Here is a 6,129-nt window from a genome sequence, read left to right as displayed (position 1 = left end):
ACCTAGAATACGAGTGTTTAGGAGTTGACGGGAGGATCGCATGCATTTAATCGTTTCTTGTATTTACGTAAAACCCAAGAGAGACGATAGCGACGGGAGGGGTTCGTTTGCTCGTGCCGAACAACAGATGATAAGGTTTTATGAGCCGTCAGTCATAGACGAGACGAGCCGCCGCGCGTCGTTCAACTCGCGGTAAATCGCTCGTGTCACGTCGCCGGATGTGCCGGAGCAAGTTCGCCGTCGAAGTTATCGCAAAAATAAAAACCAATCAGAGAACGATCGTTGCGCGATTATGAAAGCATAATTAGCAACGGACCATCCCAAATTCCCACCAAACGACAGTTTTTATTGTTCGGAAAATTACTGGTATTCTCCCCTACATTAAGACAGCAACGTTTAAATTGTTATACTTTGAGATGAAATTTTTCACAAGAAATTTTTCTCGCCTTAAATCGTTTCAAAATTGCCAAAATTGCGATTTTGTTTTTGAAAGAAATCCACAGCAGGGATCCCGAATATCTAGGAATGTGCCGAATCGTAAAATTACTAGAAACCGAAAATTATCGGATATTCGGTGTCACATTCTTTTTAGATATCCAGTTAGATATCTAGAACAAGGCTTTTGAAAAAAAGGAAAACAAGGAAAAAAAAGTACTAATAATTTTGTTTATCTTTCCAACATAAAAAAAAGAGGAAATATGCAAGAAATTCAGCCCAGTATCTAAAAATTTAAATAAAAATCTAAAAATAATTTTGATAAATCATCAAAATAATTATGTAGGACACTCAAGCTGGATTGTCAAAAGTATTAAATAAAACATTGCTTTAACATCTTGGGATTTCTACATAATTGTTTTGATAATCCAATAAAGTTCTTAGATCTGTATATCTAACTAAAATTTTAAATGCTTTAGAAAATTCTTTCTGTATATAAGCAATATCAAAATTTAATATAATTAAGAGCCTTCATCTTAAACTATTTCAAAATTGCCGAGGCTTTTAAATTAATGCTCTTAAAATTAAATTTAATATTACTGATGCTAATAAACATCTTTAAAATACTGTAGAAAATTTATTGCGAAAAATGTCATTCTCAGTTGGGATTCAAACTCTCCCTTATTCCGTGTTGGACAATTCAGCTAAATTTTTAAATACTTTAAAAAATCTTTTTCCAATTGGATTTTTAAATTCTTTAGCAAAAATTGTTCTTTCCATGTATTTTGGCACGTGCACATGATATCAATATCTCACAATCAATCAATAAAATATTTAATTTTAGTATTAATATTAAATTATTAAAAATTCTGACTTTAAAATATTTGATATTCCATATTTTTATCATTGTATTAAATATACCAGTACTTTTTAAATTAATTTTCGTAATATTTAAAAATATTTCGATATTTAAAAATGTTCAAATTTAGAAAGAAATTAGGAAAAAAATAAGATTACATCGATAGATGGTATACTTTTGGAACGATATCAATATGATGTTATATTGATCAGGTCTTAGAAAACGCCTAAATAGATCGACTAAATAGATCTTAACGATTCCATCGAACGCGTGCAACGTCTTCGAGCAATTACGTCAGTTGCCAATAGCGGTGGTTTGATTTTGATAAATGAGATCGAGGGTCCCGACGCTCGCAGAAGTTTGAGGAACCGATGGTACGGTTCGCATGGAGGAACCGCGGGAGGAAACCGAGCGTGAGGCTCTTCTTTTCGGAAGGATGCTGGCAAAAGGTACGGGGCTGCGCGTCGAGAGGGGGTGACGTCGGACGGGGGTGTCGTTCATCATTTCATTGCCGGGGCGAACGAGAATATTCATAGACTGCTGCCACCCCTGCACCCTTGCAGCGTCGGAATGACAGAGGGATGCAAAGAGACAAGCAAAAAAAAAAGAACGGGCAAGCGATGTAGAAGAAGAGAAAGAGAATAGAAAGGGCCGTGATATATGAGCGCGTAGTAGAGCACGTGGCTCGTTTCACACCTTCTTACAATCTTTGTTCCTACTATCTTCGTGGAAAGAACTTATCTTTATGTCGGTCCTTGAACGTACACTCACATCGCACGAACGGAGCACGCAACCACATACGATATAGTATCCGGAAAAATATTACTGGCGTCTTATTTTAATCGTGAAATTACAAATAAAATTAATCTAGTAAAATAACAATTACAAAATGTCTATTATATGTTGAGTAACATTTTAATAGTAAGTATATAAGTAATTATTGTTAGATAAAAATGTTCATTAAACACATGCTATTGTGTTTTCAAAGTTCCTATGTCACTAGCGTCAGTACACGGAAATAACGATTTTGCTGAAGCATCTAAATTTAGCTAGATACAGATCTGAAAATAAGTTCGACCTTCAAAAAAATTATTTAAAACACACAAGCATTGATGACAGTGCTGCAAAAAGTTTCAATATTCTACGCTAAGAAAAAACTGTATAAATTATAATAAATATTTAGATACTATTAACTTAACATTTATTTACATACAATATTTATTTAAAAAAATGATAGTTGAAAGTCAAATTGATGATTCTAACTAAATAAATGGTACTAAATAAATATTAGTTTACATTTAATAAATATTCAACTAGTACTAAACAAATATTTATTAAAATGTATTTTTTCCCAGCATAACTAGTTTGAGCGTCCTACATAATCATTTTGATGGTTCAACAAAATATTTTCAGATCTATATCTAGCTAAACTTTGAGATATTTTAGCAAAACCAGTATTTAATAAATTTCTCTAAGTTTTCAGCTATTTAATTATTATTAAAATATACATGATTTAAAAAAAAATCAATATGAAATTTGATTCTAATCATAGTAACTATAATAATATTTCCGGCTGTTTAAGAATTAACTCCGACTGCGCGACACGATTACCTACAGCATCAGAAAATTCAAACGCGAGCTCTTAGCTTTTAAGGTATTTATAGGAACATTATCATTCGCGTAGATAGAACGGGGATAATTATTTTAGGCAGGCGCTGCTTAATCCAGGCCACGGTGGGAAAATAATTTGCGATATCACCTAAGCCATTATAAGTTATGCGGAGCTTCAGGCCAAATGAATTTTCCGCGGGTAGACGTACAATGCTTTTCCAGTCATTATTATTATCTACATGAGAGATTAGCTGTGGCTCGCGCCAAAACTCCGTTACCAAAGTCGCCTAAAATCCTGTAATGATATATTATTGACACACCCTATACGCTTGTTCGTGAAGTCTCTATAGATCTGGAGAAGAAGTAATAAACGTTTTCCGAGCTTGACCGAGCAACAATAAATCGAACAGGAATAAAAACCAGAGGCGTACTTAAAGAAATATCTTTGCGTGGCTATTTGCAATGATTAGTTTTAAATGTGACTCAAGTATCGCGATTTAATGTCAATGCTGAGATTGCGTATAATTTAATTAAATCGCAATATCAAATCTTAATTCCGTAATTGTTATTATGTAAACGATGAGCAATAACATTTAATTTTGATTGTAAATGATTTTTAAGATTTGATTGATCATTTTTAATATTAACTTTACCTATTTTAAAAAAAAAAAAAAAACAAAACTTTTTAAAGATCTTCAATATTAGATCATATTAAAATTTCTGAATAATTTTTGTCTAAAATTTCAACAAAAATCACATATCTCGTTATTAATTTCGTTATTACATTAATTTTCTTGTTTTTAAAGAAAGAAAAGCGTATCTCAAATTTATAAAAGTATTTGTATTAATCGATTCTAAAAATATTCAGTCGGATAATTTAATTTAATGTAAAAATCACATATAAAAAAGATTCGTATAAAAGATAATATAATAGAGTAGAAAATTTCAAGCTGGATTTCAAGCAGATACGGGACACTTCGTGATATTCCTCGTGAACATCGAGCTGTAAATTAAGAACGATACAACGGCCGTGGTGGTCGCTTCACCTGTCGCTTGCACTTCACCTCACGTCTAGCGTCCGGCGTGGAGCTTGTCCAGCCAGGCCGTGCTTGGCGTTTACTGAAAACAATGCTATAGATGTGTCTATCCGGTCCGAATTACGTGGGTCACTGCATCGTGAAATTTCTGGCGGCTGGCTGGCAAGAGGAGACGTGGCTCGAGGCTCCGCGACAATGAAACGTGCGAGGAACAATAGGTGGAAACGGGAGTATCGACGAGAGACGTACGAAGTGGATCTTTCTCCGCACTGTGTCCGCCGGCGGGTGAGCAAGACGAAGAGCTGCCATGTTGGCCGACACCAAAGGCACCGCCCCGGACTCGCGATTCCATTGGTCGTCGGCCCGTTGTTCCCGGAGTACGGGGAATGAAGGGAGGATTGCAGGGTATCCTCTCTTCACCTACGCTCCCCGCCGCGAGACTCCCCGGTCGCGTGTGTGCGAGACCGATGTAACAGTGCGATAGATGTGGGTGCGTGAGTATCGCTACTACAGACGTGTGCGTGTCCGGTGGATACGGTGTGCGTTGTATCGACGTGCACGATACGCGCCGCACACGCTCATGCGTTGAGTAATTTTCGAAAAGGACCAGAGGACTCTCCTTCTCGCTTTCTTCGGACCGAATCGAGGACAAGAAAGCGTCCCTTGGACTGGATAGATCGTAATTTCAAGTATATTTTGCGGTCTGACGGGTCATCCGAAGCAGCACAGTAGAGACCACCGGCTGGATTATGGAAGATTTCTTCGATTTTGGCTCGATGTTATTTTCTCTATCCACAACTTGAAGCCGGTTGCGGATAGACAAGAGATAGAAAAGAAAAAAAAACAAGAAGAAATGCAATAATTTTTAAATTGAATTGTTGTTTAATGTAAACGAAATAATAGATCACGAGATAGTAGATATTTCAAAACAGTAAAATAAATAGAATAAAATTGTGAGATAGAAATAATATTGTAACAATTCGATGAAATTATAGCAATCCCTTTTATTATTTTTTCATAATTATTAATGTAATAAGTTACAATCATTATTATTATTTTTAATGTTAGAAGTGTAACAATTATACTACAATAAATATATCTGACTGATTTCATTAATATTATGCATCAAAATTTCGGCAATGAGCTTTGATCGTCTATTGTGTTTTCCATGCATGAGACGATATCTTTATTGCCGAGTCGTCGGTGTAAAAGAAGATAATTCGTACAATCGTTAATGTTTGCTATCCGTGTACATTTATTATCTCTATTGGTCATTAAACACGACCAATGCGTGCTGTCCGCTTTCATTAGGATTAGTCACGCACGAGTTTCGAACATTTGCCAATAATAAAAAAGAAAAAAACATTTGCTTATCTTGCACGCCTCTCTTTATCCTTGTAATCCCTTGCAGCATGCATTGAGCCACGGAACAGAGACGCGACAATAATTTTTATTTTGCGACGTTTGTTAAGGCAGTTTACCCATTTTACTTTCATTAAATTATTATGTCCCGTTCATATTTCTATGTTTCGATATTTTAGAAATCATACGTTAAAAATTATACGAAAAAACGTAATATTGTTCTTTTAAGACAAGTCGACTTCAAAATTTCCAAAAAATTAATTATTGACTAATTAATTTTTAACTAATAAATTTGTTTCAAGCCCCTAATAAGAAATATAAAGTTAAATAATTTCATGATTGATATAGAAATTGATAAAGATTAAAAAATATATCATTCTCTTCTGAGATAAAACATTTTTGTATGCTAAAACAGGTGAACTATAGTGTGGAAAGCGATATAAAGGAAGATATAGAAGAATGAATATATAGATAGATATAACCAACCAAAGGAAGGACTCGCGATAACTGCGGTGGTGGCGGAGCAGAGACTTCTTTGTGATTGAAAATTGATGGAGTGGAATCAAGGGAGGCTGAAGGAGGTCGGGCAAGGGGATGACGGTGCTCGCGGTTCATTTATCAAAACACGTAAAAGGGTGACATCGTTTACACGTGCGCGTTGAATTTTAAAGTAAGAGAGAGAGAGAGAGAGAGAGAGAGAGAGAGAGAGAGAGAGAGAGAGAGAGAGAGAGAGTAGTAGTAGTAGTAGTAGTAGTAGTAGTATATAGTACTATAGTATAATAATAATAATAACTACTAACTACTACTACTACTACTACTATATAA

This window comes from Atta cephalotes, assembly GCF_000143395.1.
Source record: "Atta cephalotes unplaced genomic scaffold scaffold00034, whole genome shotgun sequence".
Lineage (NCBI taxonomy): Eukaryota > Metazoa > Arthropoda > Insecta > Hymenoptera > Formicidae > Atta > Atta cephalotes.
Note: the sequence above shows the minus strand (reverse complement) of the source record.